The sequence below is a fragment of the Cryptomeria japonica genome, chromosome 10 (assembly GCF_030272615.1).
Source record: "Cryptomeria japonica chromosome 10, Sugi_1.0, whole genome shotgun sequence".
NCBI classification, from domain to species: Eukaryota; Viridiplantae; Streptophyta; class Pinopsida; order Cupressales; family Cupressaceae; genus Cryptomeria; species Cryptomeria japonica.
The window spans coordinates 800351149-800361505 of NC_081414.1; positions in this window are offsets into that span (position 1 = coordinate 800351149).

Below are 10357 nucleotides of genomic sequence, written 5' to 3' on the forward strand. Positions count from 1 at the left end.
AATCATACGTTGAAAATGTTTTAGAGCCACATGAGTTCAACCTTTAACTTTAAGATATAGTTAGCAAGATAATATCTAACATTTCAAGATTAAAGTATAAGTTCCAAGAGATGTTCTTCCATTAGGATTGAATTACAATTATCTTGTTGCAAATCACTTTTTTTTTTATTGTTAAATGAGTATAATGTGAGAGAGATTCTTTTATTAGATTTAATGTATCAACAACTAATTGAATCCCTTCTTTTTCAGTTCATCTTTAACAATCATAAAGAAATTCATTTGTTGGGGTTATAATTATGGTGGACTAGTTGAGTTTCACCAATTATCAAGTTAAATTTCGGTAAGGTTAATTTGTTAAGATTAAACGTAATTGACCAAACAACTATATCCAATATAATGAAACATAATTAACATGACGTTTCCCATTCAAGTTCAATCTTAGCAAGCATGAGGGATTCCTTTTATAAGGATTAAAATATGGATATCTAAATTGAGTTCACCCAATTATCGAATTAATCTGGTGAGGATTAATGTTAAGATTAAAACGTGAAATAACTTAACAAATCATCCAATGCAATGAAGCATAATCAACATGGCGAGAATTCATTCACTAAGGTAAAAGATGGATGTTTATATGATGTTCAACCTTTTAATCTCAATCTGGGAATTGTGACATAAGTTTTCAACTTTGTTTTTCCCTTTTTACATTCAATCCATTAACATACTTATTAACAAATTAATCCGATGAAGTAATTCTATCTAGATTTCTTCCACTATTACAATTTAAATTAACATTACCAATTTACTTTGTCCACACTTTAATTTCAATATTTAAATACCTTGCCATATTCATAATTCACAACGTTATATGAACTTAAATAACTACATTTACCCATATGTTTAATGTTATGCACTTAAATTTGAATTCATTAAATTTCCACCATACACTTATGCAAGAATGCAACCATTCATGATAATTTAAAACATAAAACAAAGCACGCTATAAATATCGCATAACACAGATATGATCTCGGAGTTCACCCCGGATGGGCTACATCTCCGGGTCTGCTCAACTACAAGACCCCTTTGGCATTTAATATAGTTAAAGTTACATATTTACATGTCTTTACATTCTTGCCTTTTAGGCAAACACATACACTAATCCACATCTGCCCTCGAATGTTTAATACATAGTGGTCCCTTTGAAAAGTGGGGCAAATCGAATTATAACCCAAAGAAAACAAACATACCTAGACTCTATTGTTTGACGGTACCCTAACTAGGGGCTAGACCAACTTATGACCAAACACTATCATAGCAAGTTCTACCATTACATAACCAAATTCGATAGTAGAAATTTAATTCGGCATAGGCATTGTCCGGTCGAGGTATTCGTTTACCGTAATGCTCTAACTAGTAATGTCAATCCATTGGTAGACTTGCTAAATCAACTTTTATTTAAAAATTCATATTAATACACCATTACTATTTAGTCTATGTTAATAACAAGTATAACCCGAGTATGATGTAATCAATATGATATTATAGCTTGAATTATAGTGTGGATTTTCTAAATGTTGATTCTCTAAATTCCAAATCTATATTTAGCAATCTGAGATTAAGTAACATAAAAGAAACTGAATCTGAGTAATATAAAAAAAAACTAAGTTTAATTCCCTTATACAAATTTTAAAATTTACTTATCAATCTGACTCTTCTTATTTTTTTTTTACAACTTGAACACGTACATTCATTTCTATTTTTTTTTTACCTTAAAATAATCATATAAATTAATAAAATTATATAAAATATTAAAAACAAATAAAATAGAATAATTTATTTTTTGTTTTAACTTTTCAAAAAAAAAAACAAGTGGGAAGGTACCCACGTGGGCCCCCCACTTTCTGCAGACCCTGCTACCATTGGTAGCGCAGCCTACCATTGGTAGCGCTGCTACCAAATGGTAGCAAGCTGCTACCATTTGGTAGCAGATCGCTACCAATGGTAGCGCTGCCTACCAATTGGTAGCAGAAGCTACCTGCAGCATGAGGGAAGGTAACAGTTTTTTTTTTTGTTTGGTTTTATTTTATTTTATTTTATTAATTACTTTTTTTTTTCTGTTAAACTTGCAGCCACAGCCACAGTCCAAGCTGCCATAAAAAGTGCAGTCAAGTTTTCATTTTTTTGAATCTATGTATATTTTTTTATATAACTAATTAGAATGTGCAATCAATACAAAAGAAGTATATGAATATCTCACCCAAAAACAGTCTGAAACCACAAGACTTATAGTATTTCCCAGCAACCCCATTTTTGAAAAAAAAAAAAACACACTCACAGCCATTCCTCCCTTTCTTTTTTTTTTCTTTTCTCTCTTTTTCATTCTCAGAATATTATGGATTTCAAAAGAAGGCAAAATAGAAGAGTCTTTGAAGAATAACCAAGCCTTCAACCAACTGAAAACTAAATCTTAATAAACTCTCATGGGTAGCATTCCTCTCTATTTTTCCAGCATTTCATGGAGGGCATAACAATAAACAAAAGGGTAGATTAAAATTTCTTACCTCCAAACGCTTTCCAGGAAGAGATTTTGGTGAAGATGAGCTCCCAAATCAGCTGCTCTCATTCCTCATCCCTCTCCAAAATCCCCAATCTCCCTTGCAAGAACCATGTTTTTTCCAAAAAAAAACCCAAAGGCCAAGAAGCCCCCAAAATGCTTACAAAACAAGATTAAAAAGAAAACCCTAAATTTTGCCCTAATTTTCAATTTCGAAATTAGGCATTTATTTTTGAAATAAAATGAAAAAAATGAAATGGAAGTCATTCGTTTACCTTATTTAATACATCTCATTTGTTTTCCTTATTAAAATTATAATGCTTCTATTTCTTTTTAAATTTTTAATTTCTCAATATCGATTTAGTTCTACATTTATATTTTGGAACTATTGACCGGGTAAGGCGTTTTGATTAATTTAATTTTCTAAAAATCAACTTTTATACTATATCGACTTTTACAAGTAAAGAGAAAATAATTTTCATTTAAATAATAATAATTTACCCCTTTTTCTTCCAAAATGCGAAAATGAGTAATTTATTTCTATCTCCCAAACGACTTTAAAAATTTTCCTTTCTAAAATGCATAATTTATTAAAATCGTAGTTATTAAAATTAACTATTAAATTAACTCGCTACAACAAAATAAAGCGACATTTTTTAAATAATAGACTAATCTATTACAAGAGTCTTATTTATTCTAATTTCCCAACTACATATGCGTAAATGTTACAACTGTGTAAATGAGCACGCTAACCCCAGTTAAATACCTCAAGCTTGCCACGATAATAATTTTAAAGCAATCTCTTAAATTAATGATCAATCATATAAAAGAAGCTACCTATTTAAATTCCTATATCACTATTGTGTACGCCTACTCATTAATTTTGAATTTAATACTTAGGATAACAAACCTCACTTACCTCGCGCAAGGCACGCAAATCGAGGAAGTCCCCCAAATCTCTCGACACGCATCCCAATGAAAGGCGAGCCCCACGAATCCACACACGATGCTCACCTAACCATGGCTAAGGCAAGACGAAAGTTATATGACCACTAAATCCGAATTCAAAAGATGAAGGAGCATACTCAGCCTTGCAAATTCCAAAGGAGGTAAACCTTGCTCTAAGGGGTGTTGTACCTGCAATCTCCTGCACCCATGAATTCATACAAGCATGCATATACATATACATATTCAATGAAGGCGTTAGCTCAAGATTTATCTCTAGGGTTAGGAAACAATTACATTTACACGAAAATCGATGCAAAAGCACAATAATAAGTATGCACAATTTATTTATATTATCTAAACTACACATTGCATATCGGTTAATCTACCATTCAAGAATGCCACATAGGAAGTCAATCAAGGTTAAACGGGTTTTCAAAAGTCTGACTAAGGTATGGGCATTACATTCAAATCCAAGTCCAACTATATCTCCATCAGGTTTTTGTCTTTTCAGCATGTCATCAAGCCTTTCTAAACTTTTCTTGAATTTATCTTTGTACTCATTAGCAGTAATCAACTCATTTTCCAGAATTCCAACTTGTTTCATAAGTTCATCTTTATCATGTTGCATGTGGATCAGATCTGTCTTAAGCATATCATTTTTATGACCAAGTCTCAGATTTTCATTTGCTCCATCATTAAGTCTCATAGTCAAGTCTTCCTCATTCTTCTTCCTATCTTCAATATTCTTGCATAGCCTCATGGTCAGATCTTGCATTTCATTTCTCATGTTACTGTTCTTATGTCTCAGCTTCTCTGCAATATCTCTAAGAGTTTCCTTTTCATCATCATGTTTATGCATTTGCTCATGAAGTTATTTTCTCTCGTTTTGTGTTATAACCAGGTTCTCTTGAAGTCCTTTAATGAATTCCTGTGCAGTCCTTAGATCATCTTCAAGTTTGATATTCTTCAATTTTTTTGCATCAAAATCTTGAAGAGCTCCTTCCAACTGTTTTCTCAAACTCTTCATCGGTACCGATTTTAGAATCTTCCTCAAGCTGTTAGGCTTTTGCAAATAGAGGACGAGGCTCTGATACCAATTGTTAGATGCAATGACAATCTCAAAGACACTGAGAGGGGGGATGAATCAGTGTCTAGCCGGTGGTGTAATATTTGATCTTATTTACAACTTTGTAACCCAAATTAATGTACCGGTAAACAACAAATAATGCAGTAAAGAGAAATAACAGAGACAACATAAATGCACACCATAACACAAGATATTTGGCGAGGAAACCCGATGTGGGAAAAACCTCAGTGGGATTTGTGACTCGCAATATTTACTCACTAACCAATATGAATAAATATTACTTACAATAGGGGTCTGCACATGCAGGAAGGCCAATAGCCTAGAGCGCACTACTCAATGGAAGAGTCTCACTGACTACAATATGGATAATTAAATCCAAGATAATGTACTGCTCAAAATAGCACCTCCAATGCTTGGTTCAGTATCAGTTTAAGCTCTGTCAGATACCTTAACCAAAACCTTTCACTATAATCACCTTTTACATTCACTATATCACATATACATAATCATAATCATCATTATACAAAATGACCTATAAGATCTCATACATATATGAGTCTTTTACAATATACCATGTCGGCTTACAAAGATTAATTACATTACAATACAATTCACAAAACTTTGTCTCATGCGGGCTTGAGTGTCGGTATACTTCATTGTCGGTGTAATCTGGATGTCGGTGAATGTGTCTGTCAGTGCCAATAGATGATGTCGATGTTGCCGGTGAATGTGTAGAATCACGTTGCCGGTTGGTTGCCATCAATGACAACATCAACCATTCTCATTAGAGTGTAGAATGCCAACACTCAACAGGGAACCATTTACTTTCTTCATCTTAGATCCCTCACCAACATAGAAGGAATCTAGAGGATTCACATGCACAGCTGAAGATAAACCAGTACGCTGCCCCGCGTCAGAAATCACCAAACTAGAAGACATCAGCCTCCCATGAATTTTGAAATATGTTGAAGGTACTATTAATGTCAATTCATTTTATATGATTCAAATTATGATTTTATTTTAAAATGATATGCTAATTCCAATCTAGGGGGAGATACCAATGATAGGAAATCTACTTGTGGATATTGTTTCTTTGTTGGATCAGGTGCCATTTCTTGGGATACAAAGAAACAATAGTCTATTTCTCTTGGGTCCACAAAAACTAAATATAAAGATTGCACTAATGCATCTAAAGAAGATTTATCGTTAAGACTGCTGACTTGGGGCTACCTCAACAAGATTCAACACCTTTGTATTGTGACAATCCAAGTGCCATTACTTTGGCAAAGAATCTTATCTTTCATGCTAGGATCAAGCATATTGCTCTTCAAACATCACTTCATTAGAGAGCAAATTGAAGACAAGCAAGTTTCTCTTCTATATTGCAAAGGATAATATCAAATTGTTAATATTCTCACCAAGCCATTTTGTCAAGAAAAAATCCAAATTCAATGTAAAAATCTTGGTTTACAACACATTGAGGGGTTTGATGTAAACTCCCCAAATAAAGCTTAAGAAGAGGCATTAGAATGTTAATTTTTACTTGGTAAAGGTTAATTTTTTATTTGTATTATGTTAGGAGATTCCTTTGGAATCCCTACTCTTGGTTTACAACCCATTGAAGGGTTTGATGTAAACTCCCCAAATAAAGCTTAAGAAGAGGGGTTAGAATGTTAATTTTTACTTGGTAAAGGTTAATTTTTTATTTGTATTATGTTAGGAGATTCCTTTGGAATCCCTACATGTCCTTTGTCAATTCTAATTTCTAATTTCTTGATTATTGTCTCTTAACCTTTACAAATGAGAAAAGTGAGCCTTATATATAAGTCTCATTACAATTTGAAGGCTAAAATTGATTCACAATCAACGATTGAGATTACATGATCAAAACCCTAATTAGGGTTAGTTACAACTACCACCCACGTTTAAAGTGGCCCAATGAGATAATTACATATTTTAGACACTTTTCCTCCTCTGAATTCTAACCAATAGGAAATAAGGTTAGGTATATTGAACTTTGTGCCTCCATATGCATAGTTGTAGATAAGTCAAGTTCAATGAATCTAGATGCTTTGACTGAATCATTTGATTGGTGGATGAAGGTAAGTTGTCGCCACCTCAGCTTACACCTTGTAGATCATCACAAGTGTTTGTAGTTGAACCATATCTTTTGATACTCAACATTTCCAATCACTCAATGTGATGTTGTTGCAAAGCCTCCTTATCTTTATTGTTATATTGTTTGATTCACCTCGAATGTCTTGAATCCTTGAGGTTGTAGAACTATCTCCATGTGGTGGTTATACCTTTGAGGTAATGCCTGAGTCCTTGTCCTAATGTTGATTTCTTTAATGTTGTGATTGCACTTTTTTAATCTTGTAAAGTTCTTCATGTTGTTGAACCTTGATGCAGTCCATCCTTGAATGTTGATTCGCCCCTTGATGAGGCAATGTTGATGATGTGAATTAAAGATGTTTCTTTCCTCTCTCATACGTTGAAGCCTTGATGTTGTCACTTTGATGTTTGCAATGTCGGCACTTCTCCCTCTATTGAGGCTTCCTTCATATGACTGAGTCTTGATGATAGTGATGATATTGGCTTGCTTTTTCTTGACTTGATGACCTTGATGCTAGCCTCTCTCATACCTATAAAAGAAAGAAAAACCCTGAATGAAATGCAAGATTGCAATAAGATGAAAGCTAGAACACTTCCATCAGAAATAGCCTTGCTAATCATGATGATTTTTATTAGTAAAAATGACGCCTTCAGCATTGCAGATGCAAAGTTACAGGTCTGACACTCCTAAAATTACCCCGAATTCTCCAAAATTTGCACCTAAACCTACTTTGATCCATTTTCACAAGCCAACTTCCTATAAAATGGGCTTTGAATTGCATTGAATGATGCAGGCCTAACTCTCTCTTTTATACTGCTCCACGCCCTTAACCACTTTAACTGGATCGACTGGCCAAAAAATATTTATTTTGCCCTTATTAATTTTTACCTCCCTCTCACTTTAGGTCGACTTAGGGCTTGTTTTACCCTGGAGCTGGTTTAAAGGATAAAGTGCACAAAATGAGCACATTTAGGGCCTTTTTAAGCATAACTCAAGTGCATAAGATGGAGGTGTTTGCATAAAGGTGTCGGCTAGATATATGTTTTTTTATTGTTTCTTCCTTCTCTTGCAACCAAGTTAGCTAAGGCAAGATTTTGTACCATCCACCATGTATAAATAAGAGTCAAAGCATTCAAACATAAACACAATTCAACATCCACCTTACAATCATTTAGATCTGCTCTACCTTGGCGCATTTCTAATTTGCATTTTAGTGTCTTCACACCCCAAAGTCGTGGATTTTATCAACTCATGGACAAATCTAGCATGTCGTTGCAAAGTTGTGGATTTTGCCATATCAAGGACAAATTCAGCATATTACCTCGAGGTCATGGAATTCTTCTTGTCAAGTATAAATTTGATCTTTCCACCTCTCATCATCTTGAGCACTCCAGACATTAGGTTATGGATTTTAGCAAGTGGTGGATGAATTGTTGCACTTCACCTCAAGGTTGTGGATTCTTGCAAGCCAAGCACAAATGTTGCTCTCCATCTTCAAGTCGTGGATTTAGTCAAGTGAAGGACAAAGTTGACAGCTCAGATCGTGGATTTCATCAAGGCGTGGATTTGGTGAGGTTGTGGATTCTTGCTTCTCATGGACAAATCCCTCATCTCCCCTCAAAGTCATGGATTTTGGGAAGTGATGGACCTATCTTGCATTTAATCATTAAGTCATGGATAAAATCGTTCACTTCAACTCTCGCCTATCTTGATCATGGATTTTGGAGGTTCATGGATAAAATTGATAGTGCAACTCCCACTCAACCTAGCCCTCAAGACCTCCAAGTTGTGGATTTCATTGAAGGATAAAAATGAAGGCAAAAATGATTTGAGGTGAACTCCCCTTGTCTAAGCCCATCTAAGCATTGCGTCACCAAAATCATACATATTGAAAAATTGATCACCTCCACTTGAGCATTGAGACATTAAATTCGTGGATTTGTGAAAGTCATAAATAGATTGATGATTCAACCTCTTGCCTATCTTAAGCATTGAGCCTTTCAAGTCGTTGATTTGAGCAAGTTGTCGACAAATTTCTTCACATCACCTCAACGTCATGGATTTCACCCAATCGTGGATTTGATGAGGTCGTGTATTCTAGCAAGTTGTGGATTTCTCCACTTATGGAATTTCCAGTTTCATCCACACTTCACCTCATCATAATGTCAATTTTGCCTTTGGTGAGGATTATATCCTCAAATTTCCTTCCAAAAATCCAAAACTACCTAAGACACCTAAGATTTGTTCCACCTTGGACTATAAAAACCAAACCCTCTCATGAGCAAAGGCTAAATACTAGAACTATTGCCAAGCTGAGATGACCCAATCAAGACACCTAATCTAAGCAAAAAGCAGGGGTCCCCATTTGCAATGGGGTGATGTGTGAAAAAGTCACACCAATACTATCATAGAATATCTTGTATCATATAAAATGACTTCCACGACACAAAAGTTTATTAGTTCCAATCAGCTCACCAACAAAATACCAGCTGCCATAACATCTGAATAAATTAGAGAGTGGATTCCAACCAAACTCTCAAGACTTTCATTTAGACCCTGCTTGGAGTGACACTTTATGGAGGGAAATTAGCATCTTGCTAAACTATTTATGTTGTTTGTACGTTGACATCCAACTTTTGTTCCCTTTTATTCTGTTTTTAAATATGACATTAACCATCTTTCTCTGCCCCTAACACCAATTTAGTTTTCAAAATAAAGCTATAAGCCTGAACATTGACAAGCATCACTAAAGATCACTGCAATTGGCCTATTGTAACATATTGGCATACATTAGTGCAATCAATTTGAACAAATGCAAACAGGAGGCTATGCCAAAGAAACATTCCAGACACAAGCAGTCGTATCACTACTGATTTAAATTTTAACTATGCATATTCGACATTACATGACCACCAATGGCTAACAACTTATTAGCCGTTACACAGCATCGATAATAAAATACCCTGCAAACATTATGAGCAAGATCATCAGCAACGATGCTAACAGCTAGTTCTGTTGCACCAAAATTCATTCCTCTTTAACGATATTCTAACCAAAGTGACAAACAGGGAAAGCAAGCAGAGAAGTAGCTGAATAAATTATGAAGTCGCCTCTTTCAATATCCCTGTGCTCGGACAGTTGAAAACATTCCTCTTTCAAGATATTCTAACAAAAAGCACAAACAAGGAAAGGAAACAATATCCAGCTCTTGAAAGGTAACACTAAAAGCCATACTACTCATGACAAGCAGAAAAGCAGCCGAATAAATTCTGAAGAAAAATCCATATTAATTCACATGAAATAAACCTTAGCTGAAATAGTCATACATCCAAAAACTGAAAAATAGCTTCTAGTTTCGCACACACGCACATACATTATTAAGACAAGAGATCGTGCAAATGCAAACATGTCACCTCAGGAACTTTCACACATACGTTGCTTGCACTTGAATCTCTCGCCAACAATCTTAGGTTAGCAAAAAAGTTTCCTGGATATGTAATATTTGATTTATATGTTTCTCAGAACAATCATCTTTGATCAATCAAAAACCCATATGAATTCCCCTCAGCCCCTAATTCATTGGCAGGTGGATCTGCATAAATGATAAAACCAGTGCTGTTTGATGTGTATCTTTAGAACAATCATCTCT